Genomic DNA, 16,381 nt, shown 5'->3' on the forward strand with positions numbered 1-16,381 from the left:
CCCCCCCTTGCAGTGCCTCCAGTAGTGGTTCCCCCCTTTTAGTGCCAGCCTCCCCCCCCCAGTAGACACACATAGTAAAAAAAATAAAAAAAAACATCCCCGCTCCCACCGCCACCATCCGCTCCTCCTTCTGTCCTTCCTGGGTCGGGCCGCTCTGCATTATGGGAGAGACGTCATGACGCCTCTCCCATTGCCCACTGCGGGAGCCGGAAGATGGAGCGGCTCCTGCAGTGGGCGCAGCAGCAGCTAATGAGAGTCTGACAGACTCTCATTGGCTGCTGATCAAAACAAACACACATCTGCCGGAACCGGCGGCTGTGTGTTTGTCACTTGTGTAGCGCTGACCGAACTCCGTCTGGTCAGCGCTACACAAGCGGTGCAGTCTGTGTCACAGTGACACAGACTGCCCGCGGCCCGGGGGGCACATGGCACCCTGCCCCCCGGCCCAGCCCGCCACTGTTACCGAGACACTTAGTACTGTAACACAACGATCTGATAAATGCTAAACTGTACAATAATCCTACTTTCCAGTCCAGACAAAAACGCAAGTGGATGATTAGACTAGCTTTCACAAATAACGTTAGGCAGTGAATAATTCTTGAATAATTCTTGACTACTTTCTACATGTTACCCATAAAATTCAGTGATGTGCGAGAAGGTGAGGCAGATCCTTTCTGGTCATACTGTTCTTAGGTATACTCCAAAGTTTTGACTATATAAATTATAAGAAAAATGTAAAGAAAATATTATAAATATCTTCTTTGTATTATTGTAATCATTTTTATAGTCAAAACTCTGGAGTAAAAAGTTTATGGCAGGTGAGGCACTGCCTCCCCTGTCTACCTTTTCCACACATCCCTGATCAAAACTCACCAAATTTCCAGCAATGTATACTGCTGTACCTTTGCATAATGCCCACATGAACCCTCGGGTTCATATATGTATCTGGAGATCTGGCTCTGGTACTAGCCTGTGCCTCCCAGCCATTTACCTCACCGTACGTCACTGATAAAATTGCATCCAATATTGCTTCGGGGGATGGTGGTTTATGCAAGTAAAGGTGCCCATCCATTAGCAGACATGAAAACGACTGCACGATTACGACATTGTAATCGTGCAGTCGTTTGTCAGTCTGTGATGAGCCTGCACTGAACGAGTAGTCGTTCAGTGCAGGCTCATCAATCATCTGCAAACATGCTCAGGTTGACCAGCATGTTTACACGATGATAGTTGTCTAAACGAACAGCGGGCACGCGCATGGCTGGTCGTTTGAGGCATTTTTGCAAATGATTTGCAAACGATTCATGAACGATTGAACAATCGTTATCGTTCAATTGCTCAACTTAATCGTCTAGTGGATGGGCACCTTAAGTTTCTAGATTAAAAACTTGAGAACTAATATCCTGTGGTACTTATTCTGGTGAGGTTTCTGTATAAATATTCCGATCTCCCAAAACAAGCACATATCTGCTAATGTGATGTTAACTCTTTGTCTGCTTCAATTGGTCATAAATATGGTATTAGCTAGTGCGGGTTGGACTAATACAGGGCCGCCAAGAAGTGTAACAGGCCCAGATGATACTGTAGGGGCGTGTGCAAATTAGGAAGCATATCCACGCCCCTCTGAAAATTTCAATGAAAAATACTGCGCCTGCTTCAAAGGGGAGCATTTGTACTCCTCAGCAGCTGGCCCCGGCACCTCAAACAAGCCTGGGCTTGGGTAATTATTACCTGCCCCCCGAACACCATCCCTCTTGGCAATCCTGGACAGACAAACTGTTATGAACAATACCATATGCTGGTTAGAAACCATTTGGACCAGCTGAGGGACCTTTGCATGTTGGTTTCCTGGGGTGGCAATCTTGTCCCTAGGGGCACGTTGTATGTGGTGGGGAGGGTTCTATGACAATAGATGTGATGCTGATTATATGTATGAAGCAGTAGAATAGTTACGAGCATATGGTAAAAAAGATACAAATGCAACTAACAAAATGTAACAGTTTCCTTTCCATCGATCAATTGCTAATTAAAACAGTATTATGGTAATAAGTGTATGTATCAAATAAATGAAGTAATGCAGTTGTTTGACATCAATAATATTAATTCCCAGGCAATTCCACAAAATGTTTACCACCTCACAATATTGTTTTCTCCCGTATTGGCCAAGGGCTGCAGCGAGCTGGCTGGCTAAACTAAGCGTCAGAGCAGCGGCACAAACACACGGCCAGTACAGGTGATTCAAGGCAAAGTGACAATAGCAGAGTAACAGGCTAGTACAAGAAATTGAGAATTAGTTAATAATTATCAATTTAACCCAACGACAGAACAGCTGCACAAACACGCGTAAGTTTAAAAGAATATAGTACATTTATAAAACACAGTGGTAGACAGGATTTCCGTTTAATAAACTATACGACCCTATACAGGGCCGCCATCAGGGGGGGACCGCCAGGCCTCGAGTCCCGGGCCCGGAGAGAGCAGAGACAGAGGGCGTCCCGGGTGTCCACAGTGCTGCCCCGGCAGCCATGGAGCATTGATATAACGCATGCCCTGTGCGTCTCCCTCCTTGTCCAGCCAGCCAGCCATCCCTGTCCGCCTCACCCCCTAGTCCAGCAAGCTCTCCCTACCCTGTCCCCACCTCTCTGTCCTGAGCCTCCCCCCTAGTCCAGCCAACCTTTCCTTTCCCCCTCCTAGTCCAGCCAAACCTCCCTGCCCTGTGAGTCTCCCCCCTAGTCCAGTCAGCCATCCCTGTCCTCCCACCCCCCCCGCCCCAGTCCAGCCAACTTTCCTGGCTTTTTATGTGGGGCTAGCTTTTTCAGTGTATTTTATGTGTGTGTGTGTGAATATATTATATATGTGTATATATATATGTATATATATATATATATATATATATATATATAAATAGTAATCCCGGCACTCACTCAGGTAATATAGATGATAGCGTGGGTGCCCTCCATAAACCACCAGGTCCCGTACAGCAAGCAAAAAAAGGATGGCGGCACTCCACGACAGGTAGTAAAGTCAAAATATTTTAATCAGCGTTCCAACGTTTCGGGCCAATGCCCTTACTTAGGTGCTCGGACGCGGTAGCGCCGGTCCACGCCAGTCAGACCCGCCGCGCACACACCAGGGAGACGCAGCAGAGTGACGTAACATGAAGGGACACACAACGCGACCAGAGCACGTGAGAAGCCCCAGTTGCCATAACAACCATATACATAATAACAAATACAGTGACAATCGCTATTAGCAGTATCAAGACATACATAACATATAAGCAATCAAGTGAGTATATTTATAGACCTAATAAAATACAAAAACTACATAGCTATATAGTTATCGAGCATATATATTCAAAAATTACTGAACCAGTATAACATATCAAATAGCCAATATTGAACCCAAGGGATGTATCAAAAAATGTATCAAAAAATTATCCATATAAATATCCCTACAAAAAACACTGTAAACCAAGGGATTCATTTAACCCCCTGGGCGCCATAGTGTCCAATTTAAAAATCCACCGATATATATATATATATATATATATATATATACACACACACACTGTATATTAGAATCGATGTTGCTTTCCCTAGCTATTTAGTATAAATTCTGTTTTTGTGTGTGAATTGACATCAGTTTTCTCTCATATAGTTCATATATTATATATTATAGCCCAAACTAGATGTCCCACCCTTTGGTGTAGCGCCGCCCACTCTGAACCATCCCCTCCCTTCTCCCCGTGGAGGACCCTGTCTGCTTTGTCAGTACCGGGCCCCTCAATTCTGATGGTAGCCCTGACCCGATATAATGTTTTCAACTTTTCATTAATCATTAATTAAGAACTAAAAACCTAAAATGAAAAGACTAGTAGAAAATATAATATATAAACCTCAGAAGGTGCATTTAAACGCAAATTTTCCTCCTCAGTACACCCTCTGGGGCTTAACGCGCAGGGTAGCGTACTTTAATAAAATGACTCTGATTAAGGGGACAATTTACTAAGCCTTGGATGGACATAAAGTGAATGGAGATAAAGTACCAGCCAATTGGCTCCTAACTACCATGACACAGGCTGTGTTTGAAAAATGACAGTTAGGAGCTGGTTGGTTGGTACTTTATCTCCGTCCACTTTATCTCCATCTAAGGAGTTTATTTACTAAAGTGAGAGTTTTTAGAAGTGGAGATGTTGCCCATAGCAACCAATCAGATTCTAGCTATTATTTTCTAGAAGGTGCTAGTTAAATGTTAAGTAGAATCTTATTAGTTGCTATGGGCAACATCTCCACTTCTAAAATCTCTCACTTTAGTAAATTTACCCCTAAGGCTTAGTAAATAGACCCCTAAATCTGCCTCTTAGAGTTTTTGACCATTAGTACTTTAAGCAATTGCCAAGTTTGCCTAACAGTATCACCTGCCCCACTTATGAATGTACTTGCAGTAAACATAAATCAAACCAAACAGCCTGTTTAATATATAAAAACAAAAGCACTATTATAGTAATAGCATTTATATAGCAGGGTATACTGTTTATGTGTGTAGCATTTTCACAGTATGCACTGGGTGCATAGAAACAGGATTGCTTAATGAAATTAATTTGCAGGATAAAGTGAAGTAGCCTACAGTGCAACATTTTAATTACAAGAAAACTTCTCATTCATTTTTCTCAGATTAAAAAATATCAAGCGCCAATATTACATTTTGCAGAACATGCATGGTTTTTTTTCCATTATACTGTAGTTCTTGTTAAATGTATTAAATTTACCGTCCATCCTACCAGTCTACACATAGGATAAAAGTTGTGGCAGACAAATTGTCCTAGAATGCATGCTTGCTGCACTCAATGTGCGATATCTCCGCTCCCGTCAGATTTTCAGGCAACTATGGACATTTAAACGTGACACTGTGTGATCTGCTGGTTGATCTGTCTGCCTGCGGTACCGGAGTTGTCACTTCATCTATGGCCTTGTTTACTTAAATGAGCCACATAACAGAAAGATGTATAACGTATGTGTCAAGGGCAATTTAACCTACAGGGATTTCAAGCTTGAATATATATATTTTTTTTCCTTTTATGACGTGAATATGTTGGATTCAAGGTGGTAAAATCACTAGGGTCTTGTACACACGGTCATTGAAAAACAACCGCTATTAAAATCGGAGATAGAGGGGCCCATTCATCATCACTTAATTTTTACAAAAGCAGGTGAAAAAAATGATGAATTGCTCCGGCGCTCGCTTCGACATGGATTGTTAATTATCGGGGTCCGCTTAGACCCCGATAATTAACATAATGAATAGATCCCAGCATCTCATACTTCGTCCTCATTTTTTACATTATTTAAAACATTTTCTTCAAGTCCCCCCTGCGCTAGTGCTCCCACAGAACTCCATTATATTGGGCAGAGTGTTAACGACACTACTGACAGTGCTAAAACTGACACAAAGCAGAGCAAATGCTAGTCAGTTTGTACAATTCTATTCACTTTTATTAGCTTTGTGCTTCTGCCAAACTTCTTAGGGGTATATTTACTAAAGTGAGAGTTTGTAGAAGTGGAGATGTTGCCCATAGCAACCAATCAGATTCTACGTAACATTTAACTAGCACCTTTGAGAATATAATAGCTAGAATCTGATTGGTTGCTATGGGCAACATCTCCACTTCTAAAAACTCTCACTTTAGTAAGTGTACCCCTAAGAATGCATGTGTGCCGTGTAATATTAATATCTGTGGGCCTCACAGGCGTGTTTATAAAGGGTGCAGAGTGTGCGATGCATGCTGGCCCCTGGGTCCAGGGGGGCCACGCACACCCTGCTCCCAAAATATACTTCTCTCTCTGGCAATCGGTTCCCTCCTCCATGGCACCATTTTCCCAGTGACATCTTCGGGAAGATTGCACTGTGCAGTGACAGCCTTTGGAGCTCATTCAGACCCTCTCACTAGATGCGTTCGCTAGCTCCTAGCGTATGCAAATCCAGCACATGCCCAGCAAGGCAGGCGATCGCACGGCAAGGCATTAGCACGCCCACTATGTCTTGGCGTGCGATCACTTTGTGTATGCAGACGCCCACCAGCCATTCATAAGATGCCCACTTGCGCACGTCATCTCCTGGAAGTGCTTGAAACTATTGGTACATCGAGCACCATCGGATGTGCTCGCAGCGCTTGAGGTTGACTATACCCTGCCGCAAGCACTGCGATCACTTCAGTGTGAAATTCAACCAGGTGATGTGTACTATGACGCTGCCTTTTAATTATGCACGCCTGTGAAATGGCGTTGAGACGCTCAGGCACGCCTGCGTTTTTACCTCCACTCCCTCGTTTATAGTGGCCTGCCCCTGTTATCACTAGGGGTGAGCGGGTTCGGATTTGTGAAATCCGAACCCCCCCGAGCCCCCCCGATCCGAGGCCGATCCGAGTCAGGCTCGACTTTTCCCGCCTGACTCGGATCTGAAATCGAGGCAAAACGTCATCATCCCGCCTTCCGGGTCTCGCGGGTTTTGGATCCTATATAAGGTACCCGTGTTGGCGCCATTTTCTCACTCGGCTGTGGACAGTGAAGAGGGAGGGTGGGAGTTAGGGCTGGCTGGGCTGTGTAGTGTAGTGTAATGTAGCGCAGTGTAGTGTTGTGCTGTGCTGTGCTGTGCTGCGCTGTGCTGCTGTTGTCCATAGGGGCTGTGTCCACTACTTCAAAGTCCATAGGGGCTGGCTGGACTGTGTTGTGCAGTCAGTTCTCCATAGGGGCTGTGTCCACTCCAAAGTCCTGTGCAGTGTCCCAGTCCTAAAGGGGTGCTGTAGTGTTGTCCAGGGGGTGCTCTGTCTGTCAGGGGTGCTCCCCCCAAGTGCTAAAAAAAATAATATTTTTTCTGTGTTTGTGAATTGTGTGCACTGTGGCTGCACATGCATCAACAAAGGAGCAGCGCCAAGCGTGCGCCTGTGTCCCATAAGTAAAAGGCCGGCTGGCTTGTCCGTTAAAGGGTGCTGTAACCCCCAAAGGGCACTCCAAACAAAATAAAAAACCATATTTTTTTGTGTTTGTGAATTGTGTGTGCAGTAGCCGCACGTGCATCAACAAAGTAGTGCCAAGCGTGCGCCTGTGTCCCATAAATAAAGGGCCGGCTGGATTGACCGCTAAAGGGTGCTGTAACCCCCAAAGGGCACTCCAAACAAAATAAAAAAATATATTTTTTTGTGTTTGTGAATTGTGTGCGCAGTAGCCGCACGTGCATCAACAAAGTAGTGCCAAGCGTGCGCCTGTGTCCCATAAATAAAGGGCCGGATGGATTGACCGCTAAAGGGTGCTGTAACCCCCAAAGGGCACTCCAAACAAAATAAAAAAATATATTTTTTTGTGTTTGTGAATTGTGTGCGCAGTAGCCGCACGTGCATCAACAAAGTAGTGCCAAGTGTGCGCCTGTGTCCCATAAATAAAGGGCCGGCTGGATTGACCGCTAAAGGGTGCTGTAACCTCCAAAGGGTACTCCAAACAAAATAAAAAATTTTTTTCTGTGTTTGTGAATTGTGTGCACTGTGGCTGCACGTGCATCAACAAAGGAGCAGCACCAAGCGTGCGCCTGTGTCCCATAAGTAAAGGGCCGGCTGGCTCATTTCTTAAAGGGTGGTGTAACCCACAAAGTGCACTACTCTCCAGCAAAAATAAAAAAATATTTTCTGTGTTTGTGTGCGCCTTAGCCGCACGTATATATCAATATAACATAAATGGATGACCAAACTTTCTCCGATAAAAATAAAATAGGGAAAGATCAAGAACCACTTCCTCCTAGTGCTGTTGCTGCTGCTGGGAGTTGTTCATCATCCCAGAGAGGAAGTAGGAACACCACTACTTTTACTAAACAATTAACCCTCCAACAGTCCCTAGCGAGGAGGATGAAGTACGACAGCAGTCATCCTGAAGCAAAACATATAATTGAGGCCTTGACTGCTATGTTGGTGTTAGACGTGCGTCCGGTATCCGCCATTAGTGCAGTGGGATTTAGACAATTGATGGAGGTAGTGTGTCCCCGGTTCCAAATCCCGTCTAGATTCCACCTGCATCCTCAAAGCAGCAGCGACAAGTGTGCGTCTGTCTGTTAAAGGGTGGTGTAACCCTCAAAGTGCGCTCCACAAACAATAAAAAAATTCTTCTTTTTTTTCTGTCTTTGTGAAATGTGTGGGCTGTAGCCGCACCTGCATCCTTAAAGCAGCAGCGACAAGCGTGCATCTGTCTGTTAAAGGGCGGTGTAACCCTCAAAGTGCGCTCCACAAACAATAAAAAAATTCTTTTTTTTTCTGTCTTTGTGACTTGTGTGCGATGTAGCCGCACGTGCATCAACACAGTAGCAGTGCCAAGCGTGCGCCTGTGTCATAAGTCAAGGGCCAGCTTGGACATCTGGTCCGGACTGAAGGACGTGCCAACAATTTCTGACAAGTCTACTGTCACTGCATATGATACTATCCTCAAAGCAGCAGCGACAAGCAAGCGTCTGTCTGTTAAAGGGTGGTGTAACCCTCAAAGTGCGCTCCACAAAAAACTTCTCTTTTTTTCTGTCTTTGTGAATTGTGTGGGCTGTAGCTGCACCAGCATCCTCAAAGCAGCAGCGACAAGCGTGCGTCTGTCTGTTAAAGGGTGGTGTTACCCCCAAAGTGCGCTCCAACAAAATAAAATAATCTTCTTTTTTTCTGTGTTTGTGTGTGAAATGTATGCGCAGTAGCTGCACCTGCACCCTCAAAGCAGCAGCGACAAGCGTGCGTCTGTCTGTTAAAGGGTGGTCTAACCCTCAAAGTGCGCTCCACAAAAAATAAAAAATTCTCTTTTTTTTTGCTGTCTTTGTGAATTGTGTGGGCTGTAGCCGCACCTGCATCCTCAAAGCAGCAGCGACAAGCGTGCGTCTGTCTGTTAAAGGATTACATCAGTGACAGCATCCAAGTAGGCATGTCAGACAGTCCGTACCTGTACTGGCAGGAAAAAGAGGCAATTTGGAGGTCCCTGTACAAACTGGCTCTATTTTACCTGAGTTGCCCCCCCTCCAGTGTGTACTCCGAAAGAGTGTTTAGTGCAGCCGGGAACCTTGTCAGCGAAAGGCGTAGGAGGTTGCTTCCACAAAATGTGGAGAAGATGATGTTCATAAAATGAATTATCAACTCTTCCAGGGAGACCAGCCTTCAGAACGTACAGAGGGACCTGTGGTGGTGGATTCCAGCGGGGACGAATTAATACTCTGTGAGAATGAGGATGTACACAACACTGAAGAGGGTGAGGAATCGGTGGATGAGGAGGATGAGGACGACATCTTGCCTCCGTAGAGCCAGTTTGTGCAGGGACAGATTAATTGCCAGCTTGTTTTGTGGGGGCCCAAACGAACCAATCATTTCAGCCACAGTCATGTGGCAGACCCTGGCGCTGAAATTATTGGTTTGTTAAAGTGTGCATGTCCTATTTCTACAACATAAGGGTGGGTGGGAAGGCCCAAGGACAATTCCATCTTGCACCTCTTTTTTTTCTTTGAATTATGTACTGTTTGGGGCCTAGTTTTTCAAACTGTCATCCTGTCTGCCACTGCAGTGTCACTCCTAGATGGACCACGTGTTTGTGCCGCCCACTCGTATCTCTTAGCATAGTCATCCAGCTACCTCGGTGCAACCTTTTGGATATAAAAACACTATTGTGAGGTGTGAGGTGTTCAGAATAGACTGGAAATGAGTGGAAATTAAGGTTATTGAGGTTAATAATAGCATAGGAGCAGAAAAACACACAAATTCTGTGATTTTAGCTGTTTTTATGGTTTTTAAAAAAAAAATACAGATCCAAAACACAAAACCCAGAACCCAAAACACGGAAGGGTGGTTTTGGCAAAACCAATCCAGATCCAAAACATGAAGAAAGATCCAGATCCAAAACCAAAACACGAAAAGTGGCCGGTGCACACCCCTAGTTATCACCCACAAACGGCCTCTCCTGTCACTCACTCTGCTGGGCAGTCTATACGCAGTGAGCGAATGCATCCCGATCTCTCGCACTGGTTCGCGCATGCGCATTGCGATGCGTACGCGTGCGCAGAAGGCGACTATCGGACAGCTACGAGCGTTCACATCATAGGGTCTTAATCAGCTCCTTTGCTCTCTACTGTGCATGTGCCATCTTCCTGACTATCGCTGGAAAGATGGAGCCACGGAGGAGGAAGGACCCGCTTGCCGGAGCAAGGTAAGATGCCTGGTTGGGGTCGTGAGGCCTGCTGCTCAGATGAGGGTGTCCAAAATACATAATAAAATCTTTTACACTTTAGAAAAAAAGACATAGATGTCAAAAATTATTTTGGGAACAGCAGAAACGCTACAAAAAAAAAAAAAAAAAGATTTAACTAACAATATTGGTTACTTCATGTTACAATATAAAACCAAAATTGTCGCAGAGTTTTCAGGTGTTAACTTATGCTTCTTGTCGCTTAAAAGTAGTTTGTGAACAGAAAAGCTTTATTCCACATCACAGGAACTCAAGGGCGCTTATTTAAACTTTGAAATTAACTTTTCTATTGTGGGAATTGCTGTGTCCTTTCCTGGTAACACATCGGCCAATGCCAAAATGTCCCCAAGCCCTGGGTTTTTGTTAACAACATTAATCACTTATTAAAATGGGATGTAGTTAATAGACCGGCAGGTTACATGCCGCTGGACTATATCCCAACAACGAAAGCCTGACGGGGGACTTAAACTAGGTGTCAAAATACCGGCGCCTATCTTAATCCGATGCCGGAATACAGATGGACTCCAAACCGATCGAGGTAAGTTGGAATGTCTTAGCACTTAGCTGTGCAGGGGGGAGGTTAGGTTTAGGGAGCCTAGCGGGCTTAGGTTTTGCGGAGGGAGGTTAGGGTTAGGCATCCATAGGGGGGGGAGGGTTAGTGTTAGGCACCCCCGGGGGGAGGTTAGGGACATGCAATCCCCCAGGAGGGTTAGAGTACAGTAAGGGGGAGTTAGGGTTTAGCACTAGTGGGTGAGGTTAGGGTTAGGCACCACTAAGGGAGGGTTAGGGGGGGAGGGATAGAGTCAGGTGCGTATCTATAATGGGTGCAGGGTGTGCGGGGAACACGAGCCCCTGGGTCCAGGGGGGCCACGCACCGCACACCCTGCACCCATAATATTACTTACCTCTCCGGAGTCCCACGTCGGCGTGGGGGTCTGGCGCTGTAAAACGACTGGAAAATATCCACGATGGCCATTTTCCCGTCGTTTGCGTATGCGCAGTACAGGGAAAATGGCAGCCGCGGCCATTTTCCCGGTGACCTTTGCATTCATTATAGACTCTGGGCACACTCTAGTGCCCAGAGTCTATAACTCTGGCGCTGGCCGCGCACTGCTCAGTGTGCTTCCGGCCGCCGGGCGAAGAGGAGGGGGCCCATTTCGGAGACTGCACATGGGCCCCCTCCTCTCTAGAAACGCCCCTGGATAGGGTACTTACCTACCCTGTCACAATCTTTTCTCTTCTGGCTGCTGGCTCGGGATATGAACCGGTGGCTTTTCAGGCGCCGGTCTTTCATACCCATTCCTTTTAAAACATATCTTAACTATGTAATTTCTTTCGTCTTGGCAAACATTTCCAGAGATATTCCTTAATTTTTCACTGATCTCTATATTACACAGTCTGTCACTGCACTGGCTACACTGTCACTGTGACTGGCAGTGGCTTCCCGTTGGACGTGCTACCTATCAGTCACACTTAGGACAGGGAGCCCCAGGGGGAGGTGTTTTATCCCCCTGGGACTGCCAGTCTGGGCTGTCCTATCCGGTTTCTATGGCTGCAGCTGATGCAGTCCCTAGAAGCCGGTGTTATGCGCATGAGCTGCACCACCACCGCTTGTGTGCATGCGCCAGTTCCGGTGCCTGAGAGATCCATTACATAGGTGCTGGGACCCGGCGGGCCGGAGGAGCAGTGGCGAGGGTAGGGACCTCAGCTGTGTAAGTGTGAATGTGTGACCTGAGGTTCACGCATGCGCATGTAGATCCCAATGCCGGTGGAGGGAGCCAAACAGGGCCTCAGGGATCCGAGCGGATACCGATTCACTCCCCGGGAGTCATTCCTATAGGAAGAAACGGGGCATTAAGAACAGACGCCATCTGAATATGGAGTCCGTTAACCACAATCAAATTCTGGAAACTAGTACAGTATGTATTTTTGGAGTTTGATGAATGGGGAAATAAGGAGATCCCCATAGTAGTGTATGGGAACCATGTTCCTCTACGGGGATGACAAGTAAGCAGATGACAGATTACCTGTTTAATGACTGGGGCCAACACTGTAAGAGGGGCTTCTTCTAATACATGAAGATTGCGGAAATCTAACTCTATAACGCAGCTTGTTTAATATGAAACCATCAGACGGGGGCGTTCTGTCAGAGGAGGAGCCCATATACCATCTCTGCTAGTACCCCCGCCCCCAAAGAAATCCTGCCAGCACATGCACTGAAGACTCTGGCACTCTGACGCTATATTTCTGGAGAAAGGACCATGACAGTGATGCAGTGGCCGCTAGGTAAGTAAATTCAATAGGCGCTGGGTGTGCTATGTGCCCTCCTTTGACCCAGGGGCCCTTGTGGACCATACACACTACACATATCGGGATCCGGTCTAAAGATCTACAGTAAAAAGGTAGACAATGTCTAGATAGACATCAGATGTTAGACAGGCAATAGGCAATAGATCTTTTAATCCACATCCAAACATATTATAGATACACCCTGCCATTTGAACATATCAATTTGTACCATCACACATTTTGAGTCATTATTTATATATATAAAGGGGGGGTTCAGAGTGCGTCTCCCCGGGCCCTATGGAGGCTGTACATGACAAAGATGTGCTGAGTATTACCTTACATTCTATTGCTTTATGGCTTACTAATATACCCTGATGGTGACTTTCTAAACACTAAATATTTTTCATATTGCTATTTACAAAAGGTGTGTTGGATTTTTGTCCTACATTGGGCTTATTGCTACAAATCTTGTGATCCGCGCACTCCTGTATAAGTTTTGTGTGCGACCTGACTTTTGCTTTTATATATATATATATATATATATATATATATATATATACTGTATAGACACACACACACAAACAACGGAAAGGCAGCACTCCCACCATCAATCAAATCAATCAATGTAATAGACCCGGTGCCTTCCTAGGTATCCTCATAAAAGGATCCAACATTACCATACAGTAGGCGGCACTCAGAAAAAATTTACAGATAAGAAATACACACTGACCTTATAAACCCTTTCCTTCGTGCAGCGCTGGTCTCACGGAGCGGCCGACGACGCCCACAAATGACGTCATCGTGCCTCACCACTCAGTCCAGCTGATAGTTATCAAACTCGTTACAATGTAACAGTGCAAAATTAGACACACAGATATAAAAAACACATACAATATTATATTGGAGCCATCACCAAAGATAAATATTAATCAAAAGCAAACAGCAACATTCATTATATAAATCAGTTTGAAAATCTTGCTATTACTCACAATCCTTATCTTAAACATCTACATCTCCTGCAGAGAACTAATGCAAACAACTTTAAATCGACATCTGCCTATATAATCAATGACTGCACAAAACATAAAAGTTATACAGCATTTAGAAATGGCTACTATAAAAAACAATGCAGACCATTAGTCTCATTCAACCCCTCGGGGGACATGGGCCCTCATTCAGAAGCGATCGCTCTCTCTAAATGAGGGTGGACACTTTTTATTTTTAGTGCGGCCTCCTGGTCGCTAGCTAAGCTGTGGGTTACCACCCACAGCTTAGCGACCAACCAGGGTGATGGTCGCGATGGTCAAGACCATCGGGGCTTGCGACGAGACCCTAAGGTTGGGTCTCGGCAACCGCTAGCCCCAGGGAGCTTCCTGCTCTGATCGAGCAGGAAGCTCCCCACTGACATCACTGCTGATGTCAGTGCGGCCGACCACAAAACAGCAAGCGTTCCGTCAGGAACGCCTCTGTTTGTGTAGCCACCTCCCCGCCCCGCCTACAAAACGGGCCAAGCTGTCGATCAACATCGACAGCCAGCCTTTTGTAGTGAGCTCCGGAGCGAGAGAGTTTCTCTCTCGCTCCGGGGCTTGCGCACGCGCAGTGTGGCCACTGCACGTGCACTGGACCGAAACATCGACCCGGTTGCGAGTGCGCAGCGCTTGCGACCGGGTCTGAATGAGGTCCATAGTCCCCAAGCGGATTATCCATTGTGCTTCACAGTTTAGCAATTTTTGAGAGCGATCACCACGTCGTAAAGACTCTGGTACGTAATCTATTACCACATACCTTAAAGTAGATTGATTATTCCCCAAGGCCAAAAAATGGCGGGTGACCGGTTGGTCACTTACACCTTTTTTAAACGCCTGTTTAATCGATGACCTTTTTTTGTCGTAGAGTTCTTTCCGTTGATCATACTTTCTGCCTGTGTCTAGCCACTTTTTCCGAGTGCCGCCTTCTATACGGTGAATGTTGGATCCTTCTGCGGGGATACCTAGGAAGACACCGGGACTATTACATTCATTGATGGTGGGAGTGCTGCCTTTCTGTGGTGTGGATTTTGTGAGTATCCTGTGTGACAGACAAGGAACTCTCTAGGCTTAAGCAACCACGAATTTGTACCATTTTTTTCCCCTGTGTCAATTAAAGAGTTGCGATTTTCAGCAGCATGGCTGATGTGCACGATGTGGTGACCGGGTGTGATATAGAGACTATTAATCTGGCTATACAGACACAAGGCACGACTTTAACTTTCTCAGAGTCAGAGGCTCTTTTATTTGAACAACAATTGTCAGATGATGGTGAATTGAAATCCCTTGAGAATTTATATAGGGATTGGCTTAATTTAAAACACAAAGAGATTGATTACCTCTACCATGGTATTAAACTGAGTGATTGCTTCAAAGAGAAACGCAACCCTAGAGGTTTCAGGATAAGGAATGCACATGTACACTCTAGGAAGCGGCACTCTTCTAATGTGCAAACATTTTCAATGAATGAATAAATAGTTACAGTCTGGTGCCTTCCAAGCTGTGCACGGTCAGTGTAGCTGTATGTAGATTCCAAATCGGCGGACTCCCAGGAAATGTGTAATAATGTATCAATGCTCTTATTGCTGCATTTTCGGCAGGGTGCACCCTGACGAAAATACAGCAATAAGAGCATGAACGTTGGTACACATTTCCTGTGGAGTCTTTATTTCTGAGTACCGCCTATTTGGAATATATATATATATAGTGGCAGTATCACTAGAGATGGCACTGGTGAGCAGCAGTTTCTGTGTGGGGCAGGAAAGATCCGCCCACACAGAGAAGAAAAGGATTCTGGGAAGTTGTGTAAGGGCTGCCTTGTGGATAGAGCTCAGGTGTGGGCTGATGTGAAGGCAGACCAGTCAGGCTGCTGTGGGAAACAGTCCATGTGGGATTGTGGCAGCAGAGAGCCCAGTGAAGCTGAGCGAGCCATTGGGGGCCAGGAGGCCTGTGTCTGGACCTTGCAGGAGGCAAGGGAAGACCACAAACTCTCAGACTGAGTGACATTGAGGCAGCTGAGCTGCAGGCTGAGGAAGCCAGGGCCGACTGTATACCTGGAGGATACAGGGAAGGCACCGAGACTGAGAGACTTTGTTAGCAGATTAGCTGCACCCACGGGAGAGAGGGTTGAAGACATAAGTTAGTTGCCCTGATTGGGCTAGGCATTTGTTATTTTTGTTTCCCGATTATGCTGACATTAAAGTACCATTTCCATTTATTTTACCTGGAAAAGCGGCATGGGTACTCAATTGAGCACTAAACACTGCACCACTGACACCCATCCACTGAGCTAAATACCCCAAGTCATCACAATATGTATTTGCATTTTCCATAAAGCTAAAGATTTATTGTATCACTGTACAGGTGATAAATCAGCTAAACAGTTTGAATCACATGTTTAGTACTTGTTGCGTGCCAGAGAGTTTCCTGGCGAGGAGTTTACTACGTTCCTTTGCCAACGTTAGAGGATTATAATAGGGATGGATTTGTAATATGAGAAAAGATCTAATACTTTAGTGACCTAATGTGTGTCTTAGTGATCAGATAATTGATCTGTCCAGCAAATGTGCTTTAATTTTAATCCAACGTATAGTTTTGTAAACTGACTGATTCAGATGAGATTAGGAAGACAAGAACACAGAATCAGACTAATCATTATCTACCAAATAAAAAGGGTCCAACCGCAGTGTCACAGTCTGTCCCATAGGACCATAAGCTATTGGCATGTACTGTAGCTATGTTCACTACATTCTTCTCCAGACTGGTGCAAGACCTTGCAAAAACCCTAGGCAGTGCACCTCCAATCAGAAGTGGTGCACT

General features: G+C 45.6%; 1 protein-coding gene across 2 annotated transcripts in view; it reads right to left on the reverse strand.

Moving 5' to 3' along the window:
* Positions 1-16,381, reverse strand: part of CALCR (calcitonin receptor) — a 400,000-nt gene that overhangs the window by 359,119 nt on the left and 24,500 nt on the right. The window contains exon 1 of one of the 2 annotated variants that reach the window (XM_088442187.1): positions 14,322-14,387. The exons of the other annotated variant lie outside the window; for it this stretch is intronic. The gene's annotated coding sequence lies outside the window, so the exon portion shown is untranslated. Of the gene's footprint in view, positions 1-14,321; positions 14,388-16,381 lie in introns of those variants that run through there. 2 annotated transcript variants of the gene reach the window in all.

This window comes from Taudactylus pleione, unplaced genomic scaffold (assembly GCF_031769625.1).
Source record: "Taudactylus pleione unplaced genomic scaffold, aTauple2 ptg000306l, whole genome shotgun sequence".
Lineage (NCBI taxonomy): Eukaryota > Metazoa > Chordata > Amphibia > Anura > Myobatrachidae > Taudactylus > Taudactylus pleione.